The following is an 11,965-nucleotide window of genomic DNA, read 5'->3' as shown; positions in this document are numbered from 1 at the left end:
AAACCATATTCACAAAGACAGAGTGACATGTGAACGTAGACAAATTGAGAAAGGAAAAAGTCATGTGCATAGATTTAAAAACATAAGGTAACGTTGCAGATAAAGTGAGAGATTAGCTCCTATTCAATATTTAGTCCTGGGTTACTATCACACTGGCCTTTAAGTTAAAAAAAATTAGTCCAGGGAAATTTTAAATTTTAACATAGAAATATGAAATTAAATATCTATCATATATACATCATATGCAGAAGAATTAGAAACTTAAATATATACCCCAGTATACATAAAAATAAGTAAATATATGAGTTGATACCAATGAGCAAGATTAGCTAAATATATATTTTATTTATATTTATTAATTTAAAATATCAACATCAGACATCATTTAAAGCAATATAAGATGAACAGATTAGAAAATTTTAACAAAAACCAAAGTTATTAATCCCAAAACTCTGAAATATAAGGAAGGAAAACAACTTTCGTGTGGTGATATGTTAAAGTTTGACATAAATTTATTCAACATTTTTTTTCTTTAGCAAATGCTGTTTGCTACACACTTTTCTAGGCCTTGAGAATGTCAAAGCAAACAATCCAAAAGAAAGTTTTTGCCCACATGAAAATTCCTTTTTTTTTTTTTTGAGATGATGTTTCCCTCTTGTTGCCCAGGCAGGAGTGCAATGGCATGATCTTGGCTCACTGCAACCTCTGCTTCCCAGGTTCAAGCAATTCTCCTGTCTCAGCCTCCAGAGTAACTGGGATTACAGGCATGTGCCACCACTTGCAACTAATTTTTGTATTTTTAGTAGAGAAGGGGTTTCACCATGTTGGTCAGGCTGGTCTCATCCTGACCTCAGGTGATCCTCCTGCCTCGGCCTCCCAAAGTGCTGAGATTACAGGTATGAGCCACCACACCTGCCTGGAAGTTACTTTTTAGTTTAGGTGATAGAAAATGAATAAGTATAAAACAATTTCCAAATTAAACAAGATAGGTGAATATAAAACAAGTTGAAAAACATATGTTGTTTTCTGACATACCAAGAGTCTTTTCAGCTAACCAACATTTTCTATTAATTATATTCAGGTGCTCTTTTTTTCCTATTCCTATCCCCTTTACTCAATTTTGTATGTAAGAGAAAACATTTTTTTTTTATTCAACACTAAGAGCAGAAAGCAGAGAAAACATTTTCTACTAACTATTTTATATAGTAAAAATAGATCTACATAGAGGAAGTATAGGCTGGTATTTTCTTGCAACCACATTTTAACAACTATTTGGTTTTCAAAAGGAAATGAATAAATGTGTAAATGCAGGCTTTTTATGGGGAAAACCTGAATCACAGTTTCAAGAAGAGTTATTTTTTTATATGTAGTTTTCAATTAAAAAGAGATTATTTTTCTCTTAAATACAAAATTGAGTAAAGGGGATAGGAATAAGATAAAAAAGACCATTTGAATATCCTACCTATTTAACTTAGTTCAAGTCGCAACTCACAACCAACAGGGAAGTGACAAGATATACCTACAAGAGGATTTTTGAAATAAATACCATGATAAAGCTAAGCACATGGAGAGTTTTATTATCATATATAAAGGTCCCTAAACCAACTGAGTGTGGAAAGGATTCTTAAAGAAGAGAAGTCTAAAATGAGTCCTGTATGTTAAGTTAGAACAGTTACTTAGATAAATAGTATGTTCAAACTCGAATTTCTTTCTCAATGTTGAACATATGCTCACTTTGCTATAGTCATGATGGTAAACTTATTAGGGATTTTCTGGGCATTTGTACTGGTTTATGCTGTGTGGAATTGCAAAAGGACATGGTGTAGCTTTCAGAAAAAATACTTTCTAATAAATGGAATAAAACCAACATAAATGAACTTAAGCAGAAAGAATAATTTGACTATGAAAGTAACTGATCAAACTTCATATAGAAGTTTCTAAGTTTTTTATTTATGCAACTTTTAAAAACTATTGTTGGAAGAAAAGTTACAGTATTTTGCAAACAGCCTAGGCTCAAGTCATTTGAGAACACGCATCACCACAATAAACTATTTGAGTACGTTCATTAGTTGAGAAGAGCCAACGATCAATTGGCCTTTTTGGTCAGTAAGTTAACTTACACTGTGGCCTCAGAAAATCCCTCTCTGGTGGTACACAGGAAAGACTTAACACGCACAGTGCAGGTTTGTGGTGAGAAACAGAGCTTTTGGCAGGATGCTCATCTCAAGCTGTGACGCTATAAAATTGGATGTGGTCAGAGGTGTTTTTTACTGGACACTTGCCCAAATATGAAAGTGTAAGACGTGCAGTTATTGCCAAGCAAAAAATTTTTAATCTTGACTTTTTGGTAAATGTGTTTAAATTGACAAAAGACACGTCAAAAAGGACAAATTTTTAAAATTCACATGGACAATAAAGAAAATAAAAGGGACTGGAAGAAATAGAGCTGAGTTGTTGGACACGCAGGGCGTCTATGGCCACACCCCCGTGATGCACCCAGTCTCGTCTGGACATGCGTGGGCACATTGAAGCAGAAGTGAAATGATTACTGATGCTAAGGTTAAAAATCTGCAAACATATTTTAAGAAATATTTTTTTCCAGAACCTATTTTGCATTCAAGTAGGTATTACATACTGGGTTAGACATATATAATGTCAACAGGTGTATTATAGTTATATAAACTTAAGGCAAAGATTCCATAAATCTTGAATGTATACTTTGGAGGAAAAACAGGTCATTGTCTTGGCAATTAATTAATATTCTCTGGGACAGTTTCCTAAGCCAGGAATGATTAAATGATTTTTTGGCCCCATCTCAGTTGAAGCTTTCTATAATTCTAAAATTTAGCAATTTAATTAAAATATCTTTAGCAAACAAGTTATGTTAACTAATCCATGGTAGGACACACCATTTTTTGTTTGCTTGTTTAATTGCAATCTATATAGAATGACGGAACAGAAAAGTGTTTTTTTCCCACTGGAGTTATAAAGATATAAATTATCTTTATAATTGTGCATAAATGGCCATAAATAAATAGTAACCTTTAAAACTTGTTCTCAAGAAAGTCACACACATGACTTGCAGGTCAGATGACATCATATTTTTTGTTAGCATCCTGGTGACTTTTCTCTGATTGCGTGCTGGTTTGCCATTTAACCTTTCATTTCCTGCTATGGTGATAATCTCCACATTTGTAAATGGAATGATGCCTTTAACGACTTTTGCATCTCACATTCAAGTGAATTTTGTGTTTACTTCAGTGCTTCAAATATCAAAGAAGTCTAGCATTTTGAAGATGTCTTGAATTTGGTGTTGCTTACCACAAGTGCTTAAAGACACAGATTTAGGGATAAGAGAGCATTTTTTTCCCCCAAAAGAAAATGGCTCATTAATTGTAGATCTGAGTGAAGGCAAGATGTCTGAAGTCACGTTTTTTTCCCTCTTATGTACCTAATGGCAGGTGGTCAAATTTTTATTGACTTATTTCTCCCTCCTTTATCCCCAGTAACTTCATTTGTGTGCAGAGGAATACAAAATGCAAATGATTTAAAGTGTACAACTCTTGCATTATGCTTTGGCTGATACAAACATCACAACTAAAATCTTACAATGCTCCTTTTAAGGTCTTAGCCAAGAGGCCCTGGAGTTTTTCTACACTGAAATAATGTTGTCTTCATTTTTTTTTTCTTTTTGAGATAGATTTTTCACTCTGTCTCCCAGGCTGGAGTGCAATGGCATGGTCTGGGCTCACTGCAACCTCTACCACCTGGGTTCAAGAGATTTCCCTGCCTCCTCCTGAGTAGCTGGGATTACAGGTGCCCACCACCATGCCTGGCTAAGTTTTGTATTTTTAGTAGAAACAGGATTTCACCATGTTGGCCAGGCTTGTCTCAAACTCCTGACCTCAAGTGATCGCCTCGCCTCGGCCTCCCAAAGTGCTGGGATTACAGGCATGAGCCACCACACCCAGCTCATGTTGCCTTCACATAGACATAGAAGTAATAGTACCAAAGCTTAACAAAAGTTACTAAATAAATAGGAAATAATTGATATTGTCGTAATATCACTCTATATTGATTTGTTGAGCTTTTATCTATTACGGGGCAAGCATATTGATTGGCCATGAATAAACAAAGTTCAAAAAAGGGTAAAGCACAATCCCTTTCATCTAGTTGTTCACCCTCTATTTAAGGCATACACAGAAGTATATGGTTTTAAATTAGTATGTAATTCACTGTGGTAGACACAAACTCTGGGTGTTTTAAATGATAGCATTATGGATGACAATTTTCTAATAGGTCCAGCGTTAGGGAAGGTGTCCTAGACTGGGTGATTTCCGGAGAATTTTAAAAAAAAGTATGTTAGAAATCAAGGTAAAATCAAGGTAATGTTGTTAAAACAGACTGAAGACAGAAATCTCAAAAACATAGAAGAGAGACATTAAAATGAACAAATAAAGCTGTATGTAGTCCAGTATTGTTGGTTTACTAAGTGGAGTTATGAAAAGCTGGAGACAAAAACAGAGCCTGGAGCAACCTGGGCCCAGAGGAAAGGGTGTGAGTGAGAAGAAAGGTTGATAATCGAAGCTATTTTGAGTAGTACCATGTAGTCAGTAAAAAGCCCTTGAGGGGTTTTAAGGAAGAGGCTAACAAGGCCAGGTTTCCACGCTTTGAGTAGACAATGTGACCTACTCAGAGGACAATGAATTTGATATTAATGGAGCTAGAGGAACGGACACAGATGATTACGGGCCATATGCAATAGAAGCAAATGATGCTTTTACCTGGAACTTTGATACTAACAAAGGAAACTATTTCCCAACGAAAATACCAATCTCTACCGGAAAGCAGAACGAATTATTGACAATGCTGCACTAGAACAGATTTAGAATGTAATGTTGGTTTCATTCTCTGAGGAAGGGGGTATATCCAAAGAGCTGTCATACAGCAACATTGTGGTATGCATGCGTACCCCAATGTGTGGTATGCAACATATGTGGTATGTGCATGGTAACCTTGTGTATTTTTTAAGAATTTATTGCAACTTAGTTCCAAATCTATCCTTGACTGCCCGGCTCTACGATAAACAAAACAGATCCCATAAATTTTCTCCCTTGCCAGCTTGTATGATAAGTTTTGACACTAAAAGCCACTGTGTAGATGGGAAGAGAAAGGGTTTTTCTTCCTGGTTTTAATCATACTTTCTCTCCTTTTGCTCCTCTGGCTGCGGCTACCAGCTGCAGGCTTGCATGACTTCCTGTGGTATTTACCCTCCAGCAGGTTTTGGTTGCCTGCCCCATGCCTTCCAGCATCTAGCTCCAGCACTCTGGAATGAAAACTCTTCCTGCCTGCCAGTCACAGCGTTGAGATCCATCCTCACCAATTTCAGCTTGCTGGTTTTCAAACTGCCCTGTCCTAGGACCACCCACAGTTGTTGAACTCATTTAAAACACCTTCAAGGACTAGAAAAAATTAATTCATCTGAATATATGAGTAGAAATATTCGTTTTATTCAGGACTTCGAAATAATAGTTCTTGATAATATGATTTATAATTTATACATGATGTATTTTAATGAATAGCAGGTGTTTAAGAAATAATATAGCTGGGCGCGGTGGCTCACGCCTGTAATCCCAGCACTTTGGGAGGCCGAGGTGGACAGATTGCTTGTGGTCAGGAGTTTGAGACCAGCCTAGCCAACATGGTGAAACTCCAACCCTATGGAAAATTAGCCGGGCGTAGTGGCGCGTGCCTGTAGTCCCAGCTACTCAGAAGGCGGAGGCCGAAGAATCGCTTGAGCCTGGGAGGCTGAGGTTGCAGTAAGCCGAGATTGTGCCACTGCACTCCAGCTGGGGTGACAGAGCGAGCCTCTGTCTCAAAAAAAAGAGAGAATATGTATCTGGATATGAATTTTTAAAATAATGTAAAGATGTAAAAATAACTCTGAGAACGTAATTGTATGACTTTTGAAGAAACTAGAAATATGTTCTTTACTGATGGTGGAAGTTACCTTATATCAAACCTATGTGAGCTATAATACACAAGTGTTCATTAGCTGGTGTTTACAAGCATATTTGAATTTCCAAACAAAATTCAAAAAAAGTTTGTCTCTGTAAAAATTCAAATGTACACAGTTCTTGTTCCTCTCTGAAGATATTGAAAACCTGAAATACACAAAATAATGTATTGCTAATACTGGTAATTTAAAAAAAAAAACAGTATTTTTAAGAATAGACAAGTTATTTAGATTAATATTTATATATCTAAATCTGAATATTTTCCACATAATTTGTCTATGGAAACAAGTATTTATAGAATTGTTCACATATTGCTCTTTTCTTTCTAATATTATTCCTTCTAGGTATAAAATATAGAAGTTCTCAAAAAGATTAGTGTTTACAAAAGAAAACTGAGCCATTTAGCCACACTTGCAAACGATTATTGTTTAGCGGGAGACTGCAATCCATAAAAAAATTAATGGCAGAGTTGGAGAATTTGTATGAGAAAATAAATTTTGTGAGATGCAAAATCAAAGCTATTATACTAATTTAAATTTTGTAATAGCAAAGCGAATTCTTGTTACTTTCCAGTCTCAATTTACTAAGATAAGTGTTACACACGAAACACATAAAAGGGTATTGCCACAACTGAATGAGGACAAATTAACAAAACAACACCAAGCCTCTGGAAATTGATCAAAGGCTAATACTCATTTGTGAAATATTTTTTTTTCTGGAAAAACTGCTAGGGATTCAAGACAGAATGCAGCAAATTTGTAGTAAGTTTACCTAGCGCTACTCCGGTGCCTCCCTGCCCACCCAGCACACCCCAACATCGTTAGAAACAACTGCAGTTTTACAGCTTGGGGAAGGCAGGGAAAATCAACAGTCTTTTTGCCACAAGGACAGACTTAATTAGCTGCCAGAGGTTGGGGATATAGGGTAATAGACTACTGCTTTTCAATTCAAAGTGCTGAATTTTGTAGGAAATGAATGAGAAAAATCCCATTTTTTTTTTTTTTAAGTCTGAGGTGCAGTCTCCTTTGGGGCAAGAACAATGCCAGCCATTAGTATAGTAACAAGAGCCTGGGTGACAGAGCTCTAAAATGAGAGTGCAACAGGCTTCATAATATTGGCTCTCTACATACTCTTTGAAAATGTTTTAACTGACACATTGCAATTGTACATATTTATGGGGTACAATGTGATGTTCAATACATACATATGTTGTATTGAAAAATCAAATCAGGTTATTCAGTGTATCCATCCACTTCATGTAGTTATTATTTCTTTGTGGAGAACATTCAAAAGCTTCTATTTCAGCTATTTTGTAATGTGCAATATCTTACTGTTAACCACTATCATCCTACTATGCAATAGAGCAGAAGAACTTACTCCTTTTTCCTAACTATGGCTTTATACCCACTGACCAAGCTCTTGCCCTGTCCCGCTCTTTTTCTCTCCTCCAGTTGATCACTGTTATGGTGTTTTTCTGGTGATCAATCTGCTTCTATAATATCAGGTCTTTTTTGCTTTAATTCTACATATGAGTGAGATTATGTAGTATTTGTCCTTCTGAATCTGCCTTTTTTTACTTAAAACAATGCCCAGCAGGTTCATCCATATTGTCATAAATAACGGGATTTTATTCTCGATTATTGAAAAAAATATGCATATGTGTAGAGGAATCAGGGTGATTCCAGTAAAAAGTAAAAGCCCAAAGGGATTTGAGAACAGATTGTAAAGTTATGAACACTTCCTCCACTACACACACACACACACACACACACACACACACCCTACTAGTACAGAGTCGAACCTCTACTAACTTAAGGTGTTTCAACAAACCTTTTAAAATAATATATTGGCTGACAACCAAGCTATGCAATTCACAAGGACAATCCCTAGTATGTGGGCCTAAAAAATGACAGTGAAAAATAAGAATTTGAAACAAAAACATTTTAAGTGTCCACTGGTCAACTTCAGCTAGTGCCAGTGTATTGATAACAAACTTCTAAATTTTATGTTAAAATGCATAGGCTTATGCAAATATAGTGTAGCTTTGGGAGAGCTTCATGTAAACTTAAAAATATGAATATTCTGAGTTAGGGATTAAATATATGCCTTAAAAGCATATATTACAACAAAAATTGCAGATAAGAAATGGTCTGAACATGTATCAAAAAATAAAAACAGAAAGGTGAAATCAACTAAAATTAAATAGAAGTAAAGAAAACAATAAATAGTAAAAAAACCATGACAAAGAACAAAATTACAGTAGAGAGGGTCAATGAGGCTGAAGGTATTTTCACTGAAAGGACTTAATAAAATTGATAAAAGACTATTAAAGAATTTGAGAAGGCACAAATATTTTTCTAGATTAAATAAGGGAAAGCCATTATGGTTTTTACAGGTATTAAATGATAATGAAACCATTATGAATACTTTTATATCCATATGAGATAGAAAATTCATGAAAATACAAGTTATCAAAATGCAATACAACACACAGAAATCTGAGTAACCTCTCTATGTGCTAAAGAAATTGACTTTCCTACATAAACTTTTCTACAAAAACATTCTACAAACTCAGGTGGCATCACTAGTGAATAATGACATTTAAAAATAAAACAGTATCCTTACACAAAGTCTTCTAGGTTACAGAAAAGTGGAATGCTTCCCAATATATCCTTAAGAGCAAAGCTTCTCATGAACATAGGTATAAATAAAAGCACAGTCGAATCTCCTATGCATTAATAAATTTGAACAGGCAATGCAGAATGACCAGTATGGTTTTATTTCAGACTGGTTTAACATTTGAGAGAAGTGAAATAGTACTTTACAAACATTATGCAGAGAAAACATGTATCATTCCAATTGATGCCAAAAATAATAAAAATGTTACAATCGGCCCGGCGCGGTGGCTCACGCCTGTAATCCCAGCACTTTGGGAGGCCGAGGCGGGTGGATTACGAGGTCAAGAGATCGAGACCATCCTGGTCAACATGGTGAAACCCCGTCTATACTAAAAATACAAAAAATTAGCTGGGCACGGTGGCGCGTGCCTGTAATCCCAGCTACTCGGGAGGCTGAGGCAGGAGAATTGCCTGAACCCAGGAGGCGGAGGTTGCGGTGAGCCGAGATTGTGCCATTGCACTCCAGCCTGGGTAACAAGAGTGAAACTCCGTCTCAAAAACATAAAACAAAAACAAAAACAAAAAAATGTTACAATCGATAATAAAATCTATTAGAGAAATATGATAAAACTGCTTCAATGTGAGAAGGATATAATAAAAATGAACAAACTTGATACATATGGATGAAATGTTGCAAACTTTTTACCTAAAATAGGAAATGATACATATGATATACATATACCCTTTCTGTGCCTTCTAATCAACATTCAGACTAAAACCTCAGCTAGTCCAGATTCAGTGCAATCTGTATCAAAATGCAAGTGACATTCTTTACAGAAATAGTGAAACCAACCCTCAAATTTTCATGAAACCACAACACATCCAGCATAGCCAAAGCAATTCTGAGCTTAATATCAAAGCTGGAGGCATCACATTACCTGAACATACTGCAAAGCTATAGCAACCAAAACCACATGTTGCTGTGGTTATTAAAACAGACATAGACCAACGAATCCGGATATAAACCTGTGTGTTTACAGGCAACTCACTTTTGACAAAGGTGCCAGAAACATACACTGGTAAAAAAGATAGTGTCTTCAAAAAATAATGCTGGGAAAACTGCATATTGATATGCAGAAGAGTGAAATTAGACTCCTATCTCTCACTATATACAAAACCAAACTAAAATGGATTAAAGTCTTACATGTAAGATCTGAAACTATAAAACTATCAGAAAAAAAACATCGGAGAAATGTTTTAGATATTGGTCTGGGCAGAAAATTCTTGAGTGAGACCGCAAAAGCACAGGCAACAAAATAAAATATGGACAAATTACATCAAATTAAAATGCTTTGGTACAGCAAAGGAAACAATCAGCAGAGTGAAAAGACAACCTATAGAATGAGAGAAAATATTTTTACTCTGTTCTACTGACAAGGAATTAATAACCAGAATATATAATGAACTCAAACAACTTAGTAGCAAGAAACCAAATAATTAGATTAAAAAATGGGCAAAAGATCTGAATACACATTTTTCAAAGGAAGATATACAAATGGTCGATAGGTATATGAAAAAATGCACAACATCCCTAATCATCAGAGAAATGCAAATCAAAACTGCAATGAAATATCATCTCACCCCAGTTAAACAGGCTACTATAAAAAAGACAATAACGGATGCTGATGAGGGTGTGAAGAAAAGGGAAACCTCGTACACTTTTGGTGGGAAAGTAAATTAGCACAGTCATCATGGAAAACAATATGGAGATTCCTCAAAACACAAAACAGAACATCCATGTGATCAGCAATCCTACTGCTGGGTATATATTTAAAAGAAATGAAATCGGGATATCAAAGCTACCACGTTTATTGCAGTACTACCCACTTAAGAAAATGTGGTTCAGCTAGATCACATATATGTGGAATAATAATGGAATATTATTCAGTCATAAACACATAAAGTCCTTGTCATTTGCAACAACATGGTTGGAACTGGAGGACATGATGTTGAGTGAAATGAGCCAGGTACAGAAAGGCAAATATCACTTGTTCTCATTCATGTGTGGGAACTACTAAAATTGATCTCATGGATGTAGAGAGTAGAACAATAGTTAATAGTGCTGGGAAGGATAGTGTGGGGTTATGAAGCTATGTTGGTTAATGATTACACAAGTACAACTAGACAAAAGGAATAAGATCTAGTGTTTGGTAGCATAATAAAGCAACTATATTTAATATTAATTCATTGTGTTTTTCAAAATAACTAGAGGAGTAGGTTTCAGATGTTTCCAACCCAAAGAAATGATAAATTTTTGAAGTGGTGCATATCCAAATTACTTGATTTGATCATTACACATTGTATGCTTGTATCATTATATGACATATACTTGTAAATACATACACTATTCTGTATCCATACTTTTTCAGTTATCAAAAAGAAAAGAATAAAGAGAAAATGTGGCAATTAAAAAGAAAAAATAAAAGTGTGATTATTTATAGACACAATACCTGTTTATATAGAAAACCCAATAAATTACACCTAAAATGATACATTTAATACAAAAAATGTATTACATTTTTTTGTGAGGCGCTAAAACAAATTCAGTGAAGTAACTGGATATAAGAATCAGCTTGCAAATTTCAATTGTATTTCTATTTATAGCAAGAATTACTAAAGAAATTTTTAAAATAAGGATGCCATTTGCAAAACTGTGAATCTGAAATACCTATGTTTGTTTGCTAGCTATATGTGCATTTTTATTAATTACATTTTATTGTATTTTTATAATTACAATCCTAAATAATCTGATATGATATACACTTACATGCATGTTGTGTGTTTTTATTAGAAATAAATTTATTTAGATTTACATATTCATTACATTTTGCAGATTTGGTGTCTGATGAGGGCCGCTTTCTGCTTCCAAGGCGGCACTGTGTTGCTACATCCTCATGTGGCAGAAGGGAAAATGGAGTGAATGCTAGTTCCTAACAGCCTTTTTGTGAGGCGCTAATCAACCCATGAGGGCAAAGCCCTGCTGACTTAATTATTTCCCCAAAGGCCCTGCCTCTTAAAACAACAAAATAGGGATGTGTCAATATAAATTTTGAGAAGACACAAATATTTAAACCATAGGAAAGAGAGTCTGATCTTTTCATTGTCTAAGAAGAGGTAAAAATACTAATTTGTTGAAAAGAATGTATTGAAGGGCACAGCATGATATTGATTAGAGAAGCCAATGTTATAAAGAAATCTTATATTTAAACACTACTTTAGATATCACATTCAGTCCCAAATATAAATCCAGTTTTTTTACAAAATAGCTTT

Source organism: Callithrix jacchus, chromosome 9 (assembly GCF_049354715.1).
Source record: "Callithrix jacchus isolate 240 chromosome 9, calJac240_pri, whole genome shotgun sequence".
Taxonomy (NCBI): Eukaryota; Metazoa; Chordata; class Mammalia; order Primates; family Cebidae; genus Callithrix; species Callithrix jacchus.
The sequence above is the reverse complement of the archived record's forward strand: the minus strand, read 5'-3'. Positions refer to the sequence as shown.